This window comes from Bombyx mori, chromosome 26 (genome assembly GCF_030269925.1).
Source record: "Bombyx mori chromosome 26, ASM3026992v2".
Classification (NCBI taxonomy): Eukaryota; Metazoa; Arthropoda; class Insecta; order Lepidoptera; family Bombycidae; genus Bombyx; species Bombyx mori.
This window is the reverse complement of record NC_085132.1, coordinates 10,528,225-10,546,210: the sequence shown is the minus strand read 5'-3', so window position 1 is coordinate 10,546,210 and position 17,986 is coordinate 10,528,225. Positions and strand designations below refer to the sequence as shown.

At 38.7% G+C, this 17,986-nt stretch overlaps 1 long non-coding RNA gene across 1 annotated transcript in view; it reads right to left on the bottom strand.

The window, feature by feature from the left end:
* LOC134201492 (uncharacterized) overlaps positions 1 to 3,947 on the bottom strand; it is a 92,796-nt gene extending 88,849 nt beyond the window's left edge. The window contains exon 1 of the long non-coding RNA XR_009976829.1: positions 3,896 to 3,947. This is a non-coding gene — a long non-coding RNA (uncharacterized LOC134201492). The remainder of the gene's footprint in view (positions 1 to 3,895) is intronic.
* Between the last annotated feature and the right edge of the window lie 14,039 nt (positions 3,948 to 17,986).

Here is a 17,986-nt window from a genome sequence, read left to right as displayed (position 1 = left end):
GCAACATCCGGATTGTCGGTCTACCGAACAGTATCACCCGCTCGGTGGAAGATCTTCCTATTGTCGTTATACCCAATGCCGTCTTTACCATAAGGGCACACGGGGCCCGTGCCCAGGGCCCCATTCTCAGGGGGCCCCGAAAGACCGACAATTTCTCTCACACGTTTATTCTCAAAACATTTTTGTCGGGCACATTACACTTTTTTCACAAATCATTAATCAGAAGGTATTTATAAGGCATATACTATGCATATAATAGAAGATTTTGCTCAACAGAAATCCCGAAAGAAACTGTTATCGAAATCGTAACCAAAAAACCAGCAGCATTCTAATATCATTAATGACATATTATATCATAGTGTATTTGATTACCTATAAAAAAGGGCCTCAAATTCTTGTGTGCCCAAGGGCCCCATCCTAGTTTAAGACGTCCCTGGTTATGCCTACATTAGAATCCCTTTAATATATATCTAGCTAAAACCAACGGTTTGCCTGTGCCCCTATTATTGCCGATGTCGAATAACGCTAAATATTTCCTATCAGGAGGACTAAATGCTAGTCTGCCTATAACGGTAATAATACGATATTAATTCAACAATTAATAAACCAAAATTGAACTGTATAATAAATTAGAATTCTATTCGCTGGTAATTGCCGCTTAAACCGCTGTCGTTTATTTTGATCTTAAAATATTCGTAATAGACAATTTTCTCTTCTCTATGCGTCCATTCTATCACCTTCCTTTTCTATGTTGTCTCATACATCGTACAAATGTGGCCTGCCCATATCCACTTTATCAATCTGACCCTTCTTACAATGTCACTTCATTTTATCTCTGTTCTTATTTTTAAGTTCTTTATTTTGTCTAAAAAGGCTTGTACTGGGACATTTGTTATCATCTTCGGTTGCAAACTGAATATTATTGTTCGTCGAATGTAAATAGAATTTGACCTCCAAAGCCATGGGATAGCATGACAAATCGCTACGACATATCCTTCTTCAAACGAGGCTCGTGGAAAGTACTTAACGGTAGGCAGCGGCTTGGCTCTGCCCCTGGAATTGCTGAAGTCCATGGGCGACGGTAACCACTCACCATCAGGTGGGCCGTATGCTCGTCTGCCTTTAAGGGCGATCAAAAAAAACAACTGTCGCGACTTCACACCAGATCCTGACCTCTATATCTATATGTATAAAAATGAATTGCTGTTCGTTAGTCTCGCTAAAACTCGAGAACGGCTGGACCGATTTGGCTAATTTTGGTCTTGAATTATTTGTGGGAGTTCAGACAAGGCTACAAAAGGTATAGATAAATATGAAAATCGGACGTCGGACGGATTCCTTTTGTTTGTTTTAAGTTTATGTTATACAAAAGTTTAGGTCTTTTATTTATCGATTGAAGCACTACGAAGTCTGCGGGGTCAGCTAGTCTCAAATAAAGAAAACGTTTATATTAATTTCGAAATAAAAATAGCATTCTCTTGAATTCTTCATTAATCTCTCACAGACGGAGGCCAATTATTTTGATAAGTTTAGTAACAAAGGCTGTAATATCTTTTGACTTCGACAAAAGACTACGTTCCAACGAACTGAAAATGAATTTCTTAATTATCTAGAACCGTTCTACCCGAAACGGGCTCTGCCTATAATAATGGTGCCTTTGTAATTTAGGTGCTTTTTTATTTATTGCTTAGATGGGTGGACGAGCTCACAGCCCCCTGGTGTTAAGTGGTTACTGGAGCCCATAGACATCCACAATGTAAATATGCCACCCACCTTGAGATATAAGTTCTAAGGTCTCAAGTATAGATAGAACGGCTGCCCCACCCTTCAAACCAAAACGCATTACTGCTTCACGGCAGAAATAAGCAGGGTGGTGGTACCTACCCGCGCAGACTCACAAAAGGTCCTACCACCAGTAATTACGCAAATTATAATTTTGCGGGTTTCATTTTTATTACACGATGTTATTCCTTCACCGTGGAAGTCTATCGTGAACATTTGTTGAGTACGTATTTCATTAGAAAAATTGGTACCCACCTGAGATTCGAGCACCGGTGCATCGCTCAACACGAATGCACCGGACGTCTTATCCGTTAGGCCACTACGACTTCTTCGATCACCGAGGACTAATGCTGGGCAGGATTCAAAAAAAACTAGAATTCAGTTGAATTAATTTTAATTTGCACACAAATGTCCTTAAAATAAGTATCAATATCTCACGTAATATGTGAGTGAGTAAGTCCCTTTATCTCTTTCAAAACTTTCGATTACCCGAACAAATCGCGATGTGGGGTGTCGTTAGATGATTACCGTACAGTGTAACTGGCGATATCTTTCATTTTCTATTGGGCTTGTCATGTTTAAGTCTCATATTAATCTATACTAATATATAAATGTACAGTGGTTTTTACGGATGTTCCGTTATAACTACTGAACCATGCATCCGATTGACTTGAAACTTAATATCCTTAGAGAAAATACATGTACTTAATGGATAGGCTAATATTTATGTGAGTGTTGGACTCCCTACACCAGTTGCGGGGGCGTTAATGATGAGAATCTTCTTTGTGGGGGTGAGAAATAATAATGTCAATTTTAAATGCCCAGCGAAGCGGACGGGTACAGCTAGTTTGTTAATAAAAGTGTATGTATAATATTTTTACGCGAAACCCTTTTTTTGGAATTGAACGTCCAACCGACAGTTCCATTACGCATTTGTGTGAAAGCGTGCTACCGGAAAGTATTACTGTCTATAAGAAAAACAGAAGAAAAGAGAGAGAGAAGAGAAAAGTGAGTGTGTCAGTGGGCTTGATTAACAATTTAAATGTCCGTATGCACATCTTCCCAACTATTACCAAAACAACGTGTTACTGAGTGATATTATTATTTCGCAATTTGAACCGATCATTTCTGCCAGCCCTGCGGCGTATTCCAGCATGTGGCAACAACAATATCCAAAATTAATATCGCACCGATCTTAGCGTTCGCACGCTATATTAAACGATATTTCATGAAAGTAATTTATTTCCATCAAAAGGTACTGATGAAGGAAACTAGGATTCAATATGAATTAAGGGCTAGGTTACAAGCAGCTGAATTAATAGGCAAAAGATTGGCGGAGCGTTCTAATGTACTTGAAACAAAAGCTTCAAAGGTGTACTGGTTGCTATAAAAAGTACAGAAGATATTTGACCGTCAGATCCATTAACCTCAGAACTAGACGCCTTCAGCTCTAACACTAAAAGCAGGCTTAGGGATCCCGTTAACTCTGCAAAGAGTTCGACGTGCAACCTTACCCACACGTCAGCCCGCTAAGTTTCTCGCTGGATCTTCTCAACGGGTCGCAATTCCGATCCGGTAGTAGATTCAAAAGGTACTAATGAAGGAAACTAGGATTCAATATGAATTAAGGGCTAGGTTACAAGCAGTTGAATTAATAGACGAAAGATTGGCGGAGCGTGCTAATGTTCTTGAAACAAAAGCCTCAAAGGTGTACTGGTTCCTATAAAAAGTACAGAAGATATTTGACCGTCAGATCCATTAACCTCAGAACTAGACGCCTTCAGCTCTAACACCAAAAGCAGGCTTAGGAACCCCGTTAACTCGGCAAAGAGTTTGACGTTCAACCTTACCCACACGTCAGCCCGCTAAGCTTCTCATTGGATCTTCTCAGCGGGTCGCAATTCAGATCCGGTAGTAGATTCAAAAGGTACTAATGAAGGAAACTAGGATTCAATATGAATTAAGGACTAGGTTACAAGCAGCTGAATTAATAGGCAAAATATTGGCGGAGCATTCTAATGTTCTTCAAACAAAAGCTTCAAAGGTGTACTGGTTGCTATAAAAAGTACAGAAGATATTTATAGACATCTACAACGTAAATGCCGCCACCCACCTTGAGATATAAGTTCTAAGGTCTCAGTATAGTTACAACGGCTGCCCCACCCTTCAAACTGAAACGTATTACTGCTTCATGGCAGAAATAGGCAGGGTGGTGGTACCTACCCGTACGGAGTCACGCGAGGTCTCAAGAGGTCCTACCACCATTAACTACGCAAATTATAATTTTACGGGTTTGATTTTTATTACACGATATTTTTCCTTCACCGTGGAAGTCAATCGTGAGCATTTGTTAAGTACGCATTTCATTAGAAAAATTGGTACCCGCCTGCGGGATTCGAACACCGTTGCATCGCTACATACGAATGCACCGGAGGTCTTATCTTTTAGGCCACGACGACTTCACTACTACTACTGTTATTGCCAATATTTATTGGACTGTTGTTAGTGCAGTATGAAGGCTGCTGTTTCGTGGTAGGTAGTCAGTTTCTTACTAAAAAAAAAAAGAGAAGGTCCGTCCGTCACCGTCGAATCTCTTCTATACCGTGATAGATTGTTGATCGAGTGATTAATGATCCTGAACACCGGTCCACGGAATCCGGACTTGAATCTATCGAACTCACCATTTCTGTCAATGAAGAAACTTCAATAAACTTGAAATTTTGTGCAGCTGACTTTAAAGCTTCATAGAAGGCTTTTCGTATAGTAATACAAATAAACTACAGATGACGCTAGTAGTTTCAACAAATAGGCGAATATCAAATAACATTCTGACTATTACAGCGAAACAATTGGGTTTTACAAGCAAGTTATAAAATGTAAGATTTTATGGCATTGCGTGGTTGAAGTCTACACTATTACTTCTCTATATAGCCTCGTTTTCTTGACTAGTTTTATGTTCTGAAGATTGCGTGTTTGGACATTTTTGAAAAAGGTCAATTAAGCGTAACAGAGTAAGAGAACACGTTTATCCTGGCATTTTGTGGTAAAGGCCTTGAGAGGCTTTTTTTTTGTTGCTTATTGGTTGGACGAGCTCACAGCCCACCTGGTGTTAAGTGGTTACTGGAGCCCATAGACATCTAAAACGTAAATGCGCCACCCACCTTGAGATATAAGTTCTAAGGCTTGGGCAGCGTTGCCCAAGCGTGTAGGTGAGCTCACGGGGCTCAAGCCTGACGACGTTGCTAACACGAACCCTAGCAAGAGCAGTGCTACTCAGAATCTACCACCGGATCGGAAATGCGACCCATCGAGAAGATGCGACGAGAAACTCAGTGGGCTGTGTCTGTGAGTTAATTTACTCGCCGAGCCCTTTGTCGCAAGTGACAGATTCCGCGAGGACGGTGACCGGTGCTTGAATACCGCTGCCGAATGAGGGCAAAGCTGCTTTTGGAAAGCCGCTAGCTCTTAAAATCGTAAACCATGATTCCACAGCGGCATAAACGGCTGTACCTACCCTTTCGGGTTAATATGCTCTGCAACTATTAATTACGCAAACCTGGAGTTATTACTTTCGGTTCAAAATCGTTCGCTATGATGTCTGATCTACAGTAGCCAATTATTCGGCTAAAACTTCCGCCCTTCTGTAGGAATACAAACCTAATTGTTAACGCCTGCTAAATTTTAATGAGCAATATTGAATTTTTTATTTATGTTTACCTACACCATTACCAGGGACGTCTTAAACTAGGCTGGGGCCCTTGGGCACACAAGAATTTGAGGCCCTTTTGGAAAGTAAAAAAAGCGAATTATAATAACATTTTTTACTGAGTATGACCATTTATTATAGGTAATCAAATACAGTATGATATAATAATATTAGTTATGTATATCAGAATGCTGCTGGTTTTTTGGTTACGATTACGATAATGGTTTCTTTCGGGATTTCTGTTGAGCAAAATATTCCACTATATCTTTAAAGTCAATTTTTTAAAGGATATCACTTTCTATGCCCATAATTGACAAATTACTCAGCCGTTCTAGTAACATTGTTGTTAGCAATTCATTTTTTATTCTCTTAAGCTGCGAAAATGACTGCTCTCGACTACAATTGTCGGTCCTTCGGGGCCCCCTGAGAATGGGGGCCCTGTGCACGGGCCCCGTGTGCCCTTATGGTAAAGACGGTATTGACCATTACACTTTAATTAATCGCGGTGTCAAGCTAATTTGTTCGCAACACAAAAAAATTAAGAAAAACCTGTATAAACAAAATACAAGCTCAAGATCGATTTGGATGTTTTATTCAAGAAACATAAGCGTCCAACACTAATGTATTAGTGAGCCTATCGTAAATATCGGGTTAGAGATATATTAAATTTGGACAGGGATGGAACTTATGGGTTATATTATTACACTAGCGGCCCGCTCCGGCTCCGCTCGGGCCCTTAACAAAAAAATCGATATTTGATGTTATCTTTTAAAATAAAAGAAGACTTATTGTGGCATAACTATAATAGTTAGAGATAATAATATACTGTCGCGACACCTTTTGTAAATAATAATGTGTTCTACAAAGTCGTAGTACATTATTTTATTCTACCATCAATAGTTTTCGCAGGGATCGCGATGTAAATAATACTTTAGGTATTATCATTTTTTTAAACCTTGGGTTACATTATTGGATTTTTAGTAAGAATCCCTAATTTTTTTTAAAAAAAGATTATAGCCTATATCACTCGGGAATAGTGTAGCTTGTGCGCAATTGTAATTTGCGTAATTACTGGTGGTAGGACCTCATGTGAGTCCGCACGGGTAGGTACCACCACCCTGCCTATTTCTGCCGTGAAGCAGTAATGCGTTCCGGTTTGAAGGGTGGGGCAGCCATTGTAACTATACTTAAGATTTTAGAACTTATACTTCAAGGTAGGTGGCGCATTTACGTTGTAGATGTCTGTGGGCTCCAGTAACCACTTAACACCAGGTGGGCTGTGAGCTCATCCACCCATCTAAGCAATAAAAAAAACTGCTTAAATTATTACATTTACACCCTTTACGTTTGAACGTCATCGTCCACAGAGCTATCTCCTTGATATTTTTTAGTCATGATAAACATACTTACCATGCATTTTCGCTGCCAACAAAGAATATTAATATTCAGGTCGTAAGCAGACCGCTCGAAGCGCGAAGGGAAAACTATGTTCACTTACTAATCGTAAGTATAATTTATTTTTTGGAATCTCAAATGTTATTTTGGTCTTTGTACCGTATTTATATTCATATTCATGTAGTAAAAACCAGTTATTTTAATATTACAAACAGACACTGCAACTTTATTTAAATGTATAGATATCGACACCAGTAAACCCTATGTATCTATACTTTTATACTAATATTATAAAGAGGAAAGATTTGTTTGTTTATTTGTATAGCATTTTTTATAAACGTATGCGATTATAATTAGACAATGATAATTTAATATTAAAACAATAATAAAACAAGACCACGCTATATTAAACATTAATAAAAGCAAAACCTTAACTGTCCCCTTCACACTTATTAGCTAGACCGCGCGAGAGAGAGATGGGCAGACTTTTCATGATGCGCATGCAGTGTGACGTCACGCCACGCGCTTATTCACAAACACTACACCAGTGCAACGTGTGAATGTGTTGAACGCGAGCTACATGGTAGGCGGATTGAGGGGTGTAAGGTTTTTTTGTTACGGAATTTCATGATTCGGTCGCCGCGCTCAAGGCCCGCGATAAAAGCTGTACAATAGCTTAAAAAAAAAGTCAAATGTCGTTTACAGGGAAGCTCTAACTCAATAAGCTCAATGGCTTTTGTTTTGATGTATGACGTTTTTACGAAAATTAGAAAAATCTAATATATAAAATTCTCGTGTCACAGTTTTCGTTGCCATACTCCTCCGAAACGGCTTGACCGATTTTGATGAAATTTTTTGTGCTTATCCGGTATCTATGAGAATCAGCCAACATCTATTTTTCATCCCCCTAAATGTTAGGGGTAGTCCACCCCTAAATTTTTTTATTTATTTTTTAAACAAAATTTTTAATTTCTATTTTTTTATGATACAACATACAAAAATACATACAACTCTAAATTTGCACTTTTTTATCACCAACCCTTGCTTTTTAATAGTCATTTTCATAATTTTATCATTTTCTATCCCGCTCGATAACATCAATTATTATCACTTGGTAAGTTATCCCCTCCATGTGTCTACCGGTGTCACTTCTCACCCTGTAAACAGCACGGAGTAGGGATGTTACCTCTATAGTTTTCGGCTATTATTAGTGTTTATGCTTCAAGCGTAGTAGTTAAACATTTTTAGTTCATCGCCTTGCATGTCAGATGGAAAATGTACAAAAAATTTCCCTGAAGATTTCACTAACGATACAATCACAAATGTCGAGGGATATCCAATATATCGTCGAAGGAATCCAGATAATGGCGGACAATCATTTATTAAAACATCAGCAATACAAACATTGATATTGACAATCGTTGGGTCGTGCCATATTCGCCCCTGCTGAGCAAAACATACAATGCTCATATTAATGTTGAGTTCTGCAGCTCTGTGAAGAGCATCAAATACTTTGCAATTATGTCCATAAAGGCAGTGACATGGCGGTGTTTAGAGTGGAAAATTTGAATGTACCATGGCACACAAACATTCGCTTGAGGCGTTGAACAGGACATTGAAAGATATTAAAAACAACGACAAACTATTTGGTTGCACTCTGTTAGTCCTTTCAGGTGACTTCAGACAAACACTTCCCGTCATTCCACGTTCAACATACGCAGATGAAATCAACGCCTGCTTAAAATCATCGACATTGTGGCGTAATGTTGAAATAGTACAGCTGAAAGTAAATATGCGCGTTCAAATGCTTCAAGATCCATCCGCTGAAACATTCTCAAAACAACTCTTAGATATCGGTGATGGAAAAGTCACTATAGCTGAAACTGGATACATAAAATTAGCGAATGATTTCTGCACTATCATTGATTCGCAAGATGCTCTCATTGAACAAGTATTTCCCGATGTACACACGAATTACATAAATCTCGAGTGGCTTGCAGAAAGAGCAATGTTAGCTGCAAAAAATGTGGACGTTGACATTTTAAATCTGAAGATACAACAGTTATTGCCAGGGGACTTGGTATCATATAAATATATTGACATACAATTTGCGATGGCACTGAAGCTGTAAATTTTCCAACAGAGTTTTTGAACTCACTGGATTTGCCAGGCATGCCACCACATAAGTTACAATTGAAGGTTGGATCTCCAATTATTTTGCTTCGTAATTTGAACCCGCCACGGCTATGCAACGGTACGCGATTAGTCATTAAAAAAATAATGAAAAAAGTTATCGAAGGCACCATTTTCAATGGTAGTTTCGAGGTGAAAATATATTGATACCACGAATACCTATTATACCCACAGATGTGCCAATTCAATTTAAGCGTATTCAATTTCCGATTAGATTGGCATTTGCAATGACTATTAATAAATCCCAAGGCCAAACAATGTCTGTTTGTGGCTTAGATTTGAGCACACCATGTTTTTCACACGGACAATTATACGTTGCATGCTCTCGAGTGGGTAAACCATCAAGTTTGTTTGTATTAACTAAAGACGGGCTAACAAAAAATAATGTTCACGCTGCAGCATTAAGGGATAAATATTATGTAATGAATTAATTATATATATATAATTATTACTTTTAATAAATTAAAACAATTAATGTTTGGTTTTTGTTATTTTTAAACAACATTCCCTCATCTTTCACAGCGCTCCAGGCCTTTTTCACTCATATTCCACATCCTTATACACTTCCAATAAGTTAGTCATTTTTTTTCTACACTAGAAATTCTCTAGAAATCTTATATATGGCAAGACAACGTTTGCCGGGTCAGCTAGTAGTAATATAAAAAAATAGATAAAAACAAATATTATTGAAATGAAAATAAAAGTTCATTTATTTATTTTCATTATAACAATAATATTCAAACAATCTTTATAATTTTCTATTTTTAGAAACCTTACGCAAATATAAGGGTTAATGTGTGTGTATTATAATTTTTTATTCTGAAATTTTTATTAAATACCCGAGCGAAGCCGGAGCATCCCGCTAGTCGTGAATAAATTAACGAAAAACAAACTTGAACAAACAAAAGCATTGTTTTAACAGAAAGATGTAGCATAATTGTTACGTTAAGTACTTTTACTGCAGAAAAGAGCCTTTTTGATGTCCGTAATCCCATAGACAAATACGGGTAATTTCCTAGTCTCTTTACTGAATTATAAACGGATTTCATAATTTGAAACTTGAAATATATAATTAAATTATCACAAACAATATTATTAGATATTTATTTATTTCGTGCTTAGTTGGTTGTTTGGTTATGGTAAATTATTGTTATGGTAAATTTTATACTTTATATTTTTTTATTAATCGTTAAGTCGTGGCTACACGCTTGCAAGCGAATAAAAGTTTTTATTTTATTTTTTACTAGCTGACCCGGCAGACTTCGTAGTGCCTCAATCGATAAATAAAAGACCTAAACTTTTGTATAAAATAAACATAAAACAAACAAAAGGAATTTTCATATTTATCTACCTTTTAAACCTTATCTGGACTTCTACATATAATTCAAGACCAAAATTAGCCAAATCGGTCCAGCCGTTCTCGAGTTTTTGCGAGACTAACGAACAGCAATTCATTTTTATATATATAGATTGCTAACTTTTGTGGACGACCTCACAGCCTTCCTGGTGCTAAGTGGTTACCGGAGCCCATAGACATCTACAATGCTAATGCCGCCACTCATCTTGAGACAAGAGTTCTAAGGTCGTAGTATTTACAATACAACGGCAGCGCCAGCTGTAGGTGATTTTAATAAAACTAAATTTTTAAACAAAGTCAGTATGGTAGACAATTTAAAAAATCAAGGGTAGTATAGACAAGTCAAAAAAAATTAAAATAGGTAACTGTAATGTAAATGAAAAGAACAAAAGACCTCAGCATTTTCATAAAAACAAAAAAAGCATCAAAACCGTTTAGTCCACAAATGACTTAAATCCGGTTTATCTTGTCTCGGACTTTCATTGTAGAAAGTTTGACCTACAATACTTCCGTTTTGGTGCGCACGAATTTCACCTTAACACGACTCATTGTAGAGTTCAAATTAATTTGATTGCCATTTAATCTTAATACATAACGTTGCATAATCTTTTGTGTGTCTTGCGGTCAGTGGATAAAATATATATGTTTGTTATGGAAGATCAATGACCTCCTCGTCCAACCTTGAGCTGTTTCTTCAGGCCAACGGCAACTTAATTCTATGGTTTATCCGGTTTTTGTCAGATCGTAAACGTCCATCCATTTCGACCAAAAAGAGCCCTTAATTACCCTCAAGGGGAAAATTTAACGAGAACTTCATTAGTTATGTGTTATATCCCTAGATTGTTGTTGTAATAAATTAATTAATTAATTACGATTACTTAATCTCACGTTTTTTTAATTGACATCATATTATTTTCTATGTTTCCAATACTTTAGTTTTCATGGTCACAGACGATTGAGGTCCTATTTTATATGTAATATAGGGTGTTATTGGTCGGTGTTTGAATATTAAGCTACTACCGCTAGCTAAAAAATGTTTTTTTTATCTATACACCTATACATATAAATAAAATTAGAGTGTCTGTTTGTAATATTGAAATAGCCTCTTTTTACTACATGCATATGAATATATATATACCAAAATAATATTTTTTTACAATTTTTGTCTGTTTGTTTGTTCCGGCTAATCTCTGAAACGGCTGGACCGATTTTGACGGGACTTTCACTGATAGGTTTTTTAGACTAGCTTCGCTCCACCGCGTCACCCGTAGTTATTGTCGTACCGTACATGGCGGGACTCGCCTATCAATAACAAAATTTAATGTTTCAGAAGCGAAGCGAGGGCGGGTAGCTAGTATAAAATATAATTTGAAGAACAGTATCTTGAAGCCTGGAAGTTTGTTTGTTTAGTTTTCATCTTCACAGTAATAGGAGCCCAGGCGCTAGATAAGACCGTAGCCGATAGATAAATAAATAAGCTAGATAGAGATATAGAAGCTAGATAAATAAGCCGCAAAAGTAGTTTTAATTGCGTCCATGATTTGCGGAAACTAAGGAAAATGCTGATTGTTTCAAATACAAACGAAGACTCATCCATCGAATGTGTTTTAGCGCTGAAGAGAGTCGGAACGCTTATGGGCGAAACTAGATTGGGTTTAGGGAAATTATTTTGAGCGTGAATTTATGGTTTGGTTGAATTAATCGCAAGAATTGCTTAACACTAGTGGGTTAATGAATATGCTATGCTACAGGATGCATACGTTTGGAAATAAAGTCAAAAACTCCAGCAGTATCTAAAAACTTATAACTGGCGGTAGGACCTCTTGTGAGTCCGCACGGGTAGGTTTCGGTTTGAAAGGCGGGGCAGCCGTTGTAACTATACTGAGACCTTAGAACTTAGATCTCAAGGTGGGCGGCGTATTTACGTTGTAGATGTCTATGGGCTCCAGTAACCACTTAACATCAGGTGGGCTGTGAGCTCTTCCACCCATCTAAGCAAAAAAAAAAAATAGATAGTCATCTTACTATCGATACCTACTACTAATACTACTGCGCTATGACCCCGAAGTGGGGGGCCTCCGACAATAAAATTTGCTGCGGCGCTGCGCAACACCTTGCCAGTCTGACACTTGGAGCCCACGAAATTTCCTTCCACAGCGTCAGACCAGCGGTACTTAGGCCTCCCTACGGGGCGACGTCCTTCCGGTACACCTACGTGCACTAGTTTCACAGCCCGATTCTGCTCGATACGCACTACACGCCCGAACCATCCGAGCCTCCGTGCCTTCATTCCCCCAGAATATTTGGCTCACCAAAAAGCCTCTCCATATCCTTGTTTTTCCTGACGTGCCAAGGACCAATATATATATATAAGATTTACTGGCTATCCACAATCCAGACACCGATCCTACACTTACAGATCGTGCTAAAGAAATACTAAGTCAAAAGAACTTTATTTTCGGACTTACCACTTATATTATCTTAAATGAAATCTATTGTTTTGAAACAAAAGTATGACCAATTCCACGAGAATCTCTTAATGTGACTGATATATCAAATTCTACTTCTACATTACATTCTGAGTCACGCGTATAATAAATATATTGTTGCCAAACATACTTTGCACAAGACTTTAAAATTCATTTGGGTTTTTATGCGTTTACGTTGAATTATTACTTCAGTCTTATAAACTTGGTACGTGTTGATCGAAATATGATATATAGTATAGATTCTATATTATCCTACGAAATCCTGTCGCGATGAAACCGCAAAATGTTAGAATAACCATAAATCGGGACTTTGATAACGTATCCCGGTAATCACTTAACAAAAAAACCAGCTATGTGGTCGTATCACCATCGATGCTATATTTCAAAACTGACAAAATCCGTATTGGACAACCGACATGTCATTGTTCGCGTGACTAACCGCCTGACTCACTTTTAGAAAGTACGACGTCCACCGACCTGTCTCATTTACATCTGTCGATGCGCAAAAACATAATGGAGATTCCTCAGTACCGCTTTTAGCAGCAGTAAGTATTTGCCACAATCGATGTCACTTGAAGCGATGGTAGTCCAAAGGCTAAGAGCCAAAGCGTTCGTATCCAATGCCATTATTTTAAGATTCCAAACGAGCACGCAAATTCATATCTTACAAATCGCAAAGAACGACTTTCACTATAAAGGAATAACATATTCTTCTTCTTCTTAATGCCCTCATTAAACATTATGAGGTCGGTACAACATATCCTCTTATCATACTACATAGAGATTTGGCTTGTGTCATATGAGACTCCTTGCGTTATATATCCATATTTCCAATGCAATGTCTCTTAAGAAAGGACTTTTTAGGCTTCTTCATTAGATGTTTATGTTGTGAAGGAATAATATATTATTAGAGGCGACTCCCTCTTAAGTCAAAGTCGATGGGCGGAGCCATTGACGACGAGCACTCACGTGGACTCGTGACGTCATCTGGAGGGGCAACTCGTCATCTGGAGGGGCAACCGACCGACCAGCGGGGACATCATGCCACCTCGGATCACTTTTGCTGGAAGCGCGCGCAGCGTTCACTTGTCTTAGATTTAATATTCTGTGTCGATCGTTCCTACCCACTTTTGTATTTTTTTATTTATTTAAATTATTAAGCCGTTGCTAAAATCAGAAGTGGGATAGGGCTTGTGCCCTATCCGCTTTTGGGTTATCCTGGCGTACAGTTTATTTTTAAAATTTGCATTAAATTAACAACGTAATGACCGATATACGTGTAACTGGAAGCAGGGTAGGAGGACGCTCGCATTCGCCGAATGTTCGAGACCAATTAGGAATAATATTGGCGCGTTTAATTGCTTAAAACTCAAATGTGAACGTTGCGCGTGAGTCGAGCCCGCTAGGGTCGCAGATAGAAGACGCACGTCCCTCGACCGCGGACGGTGGTGGCGCCGGACCCGTGGTGGCGTTGGGAATCACATCACCGCCGCCGTCAGAGTCCCGCGCGTACGACGCTACAGACAGGATCATCGGAGCATTAAGTGCACTGTCCAAAGTAAGGTCGAACCATTTTTATATTTCTAATTTTGACCCCAGCGTTAATGATATCGATTCTTGGTGCGAAGTAGATTTTTTTTGTCGGATACCTTCTTATGAAATGTAATAAATCACCAAGTAACTAGCTCAACGACTTTATCACAACCGACCTTACGGTCTATTTTTATTGACGCGATAGAACATGCTCGAGACTGAATGCTCAGTTTCGATGGGTGAAATAACATTCGAAGGGTTCAAAATGTTACTAGTCGGCACACTCCATCAATACGTCAATTAGACAACAGTCCGACTGTCCAGGTCGGTGATCATGCAAACGGGACGCCGTGTTGTTCCATCGCCGTGTCGATTGTACCCGCGTTTGAGAATAGATGTAAAATAGTTCCACCACGCGTTGTGACAATAAAAAGGCAACTACCACATCAGCACGGAAGTTAACCGAATCCATTAGATTCGTAAATTCAGATCGAGCTCATGGTTACTTTATTTCTAAGTTTTACCCTGCCGTGCAATACATAGACACATAGGCACTGAGTATTTGTCACGAGTTTTGGGCTGTCTTAAGAGTGCTGAGCGTACTTGGTTACACGTGTGATTGTCTAGTGACCGGACGTGGGGTAACTTCGTAAAAGACTTTAAGCCGTTGTGTCCGCGAAAGTTAGAGTATGCCAATATTCTTTATAATGCTATGCAATTAGCATCAGATTGCTTTGACTCATACGTCGAGTGCGCCAGGAGATCGTTGCTCTGTATTAAGATGGTCAGAGGTCTGACTGACAAACTCGGAACTTTAATAATGATACGGGGCATAATGGGCCCTCTGGTTGACTCGCGAACGCTAGTCTACAGATTCACGATTTGATTTAATTTTTGGTGGAGGTCAGGTTAGGCCGAGTCCTCGTAGGGTTCAGGCACTAGTTGAGTCACCAGTGACGCGTAATGTCAAACATTCTTGGGGTTGACTGCATGCTTGCAGAGATTTACGTGGTAACATAGTTCACGTAGATGTTGTAACGTGGTAACATAGTTCACGCCGAGATTTACGTGGTAACATAGTTCACGTAGATGTTGTAACGTGGTAACATAGTTCACGCAGAGATTTACGTGGTAACATAGTTCACGCAGAGATTTACGTGGTAACATAGTTCACGTAAAGGTGTCACGTGGTAACGCAGTTCACGTTACGAGTGTATTAGCTTGACATGTTAACTTGGCCATGTCAACCAGACTACTCTCACAGTATATTACACACCCGATATGGTAACAGTGCCGTGTCGTCAGTACATCTAACGTAACTCAACAAGAGCCTACTATACATGAACACACTGAAATGTGATGTAAAATGCTCACAAAAACTACTAACTTTTACTAATGGTTCATGGTACCAAAATCATGATTGTAATGCAAACAATCTATTTCTATGACGATATCATAGAACACCCCGATAGCAACGCTGTGCACACAGTGAGTCCTGCATCGTCAGAGATTGAAGACGGTCATGACATCGAGGTGAACGTGGACGTCCACCAGTCAGGAGAGGCCGTATTAGAGGCGACTCCCTCTTAAGTCAAAGTCGATGGGCGGAGCCATTGACGACGAGCACTCACGTGGACTCGTGACGTCATCTGGAGGGGCAACTCGTCATCTGGAGGGGCAACCGACCGACCAGCGGGGACATCATGCCACCTCGGATCACTTTTGCTGGAAGCGCGCGCAGCGTTCACTTGTCTTAGATTTAATATTCTGTGTCGATCGTTCCTACCCACTTTTGTATTTTTTTATTTATTTAAATTATTAAGCCGTTGCTAAAAATATAATATAAATGAATTCCACGGTAACATCCCTGTAACCGAGCTAAGGTGTATTGTAAGCACGTCCCGTTAGATTTTAATGTATTACTAATTTCTGACACATAACAGTAATACACTCCGACTTAAATGGAGCATCCGTGATAGTAATGTAATTGAGCATACGACCTCATTTCTCAAGAGGATATTTGTGTTGATATATTTCTGCTCTAGTGATCTTGTTTTCCTGGCTAATAACAAAATTATTCGATTTACCCTTTAATTTCGATTTCACCTCATTGGTTTTTGATTGGAAGCGGCATAATTAAATCTTTAAAAACCCTAGTGTCAATTTCCGTCACATCAGACAAACATTAAAATGCTTATTCTATAGTGATGCTTTCCTTATGACTGAGGAAGGGCCACAATAAACTGGACATAACATAATAACAGCGTATATTAACAATAACTTGGAATAGATACTATACATGAATCGTATACTATTTTCTTCGGTTTTCAATTTACGATTTAATTTACGGTCGGCAGTGGCTTAACTCTGTCCCTGGTACTGCTGATGTCCATGAGCGACCGTAACCAGTCCCTATCAGGTGGGCCGTATGCTCACTTTTTTATTTGGCACTAGCTGACCCGGCAGACTTCGTAGTATCTCAATCGATAAATAAAAAACCTAAACTTTTGTATAAAATAAACTTAAAACAAACAAAAGGAAACCGTCCGATGGGGGAAACATCAAAGAAAAAACAAAATTGTTATTTTTATTTAATTCTGAGCATTTTGATATTTATTTACCTTTTAAACGTTCTCTGGACTTCCACAAATAATTCAAGACCAAAATTAGCCTAATCGGTCCAGCCGTTCTCGAGTTTTAGCGAGACTAACGAACAGCAATTCATTTTTATATATATAGATTTCGCATTATTTCTGATGCTTCGAACCCTTAGGAATTTCCCTAATAATAACATGTTATTTGTTTTGTGATGCTCTCTACTTTAGAGCTTTGAACATGTGAACTTGAGAAGACTGGGTTACAAAGGCACAATCTGAGATCCGGAAAGGTGTCCCAATCCAAGGGTAATACCTGAAGCTATCCATGAACTCAATGATGAAAGCAGGATCTGACTAGTGCTATAAAAATCGTTAAGTATGGAGACAGAAGTCTTTTATATTTTGTACCAAAACATTTTTTTTTTGTTAAGTTGAATGTAGGCTACTAAAAGGCTCATCTGACGTTAAGCCGCTGCCGGAGCCTATTGATACCACAAATAGACAAGACACAGACATTATAGTTAACTTACCCACGAATAGCCGGGCCTGAACCCCTTTCTGGATTTAAGCCTCAAACCCTTAGGCAGAAATTCATTATTATGATCGGAGACCCACTCTGGACTGATAATCACGAATCAATCATCAATTTTTTTCGACTAATCAAATTAATAAACCTAAGCCATAACATAAGCCAACTCCATACTAACCAACCGACTATAACTTGGGGTATCCCAAGCTGTGCAACTTCATTCAAACTCCATTTCGCAGTAGCAACACGCTGCAAGCAATTTAGCGCCTTATGCGACCTTTATTAAAAGAATGAACTCGCTTAACACTCAATCCAACGGAACCGCACACGAAAACTCGTAACCTATCATATCGCGATTTCGTTTCCTATGGCGATGCGGGTAAGAGTGATTTTGGCTTGCACATA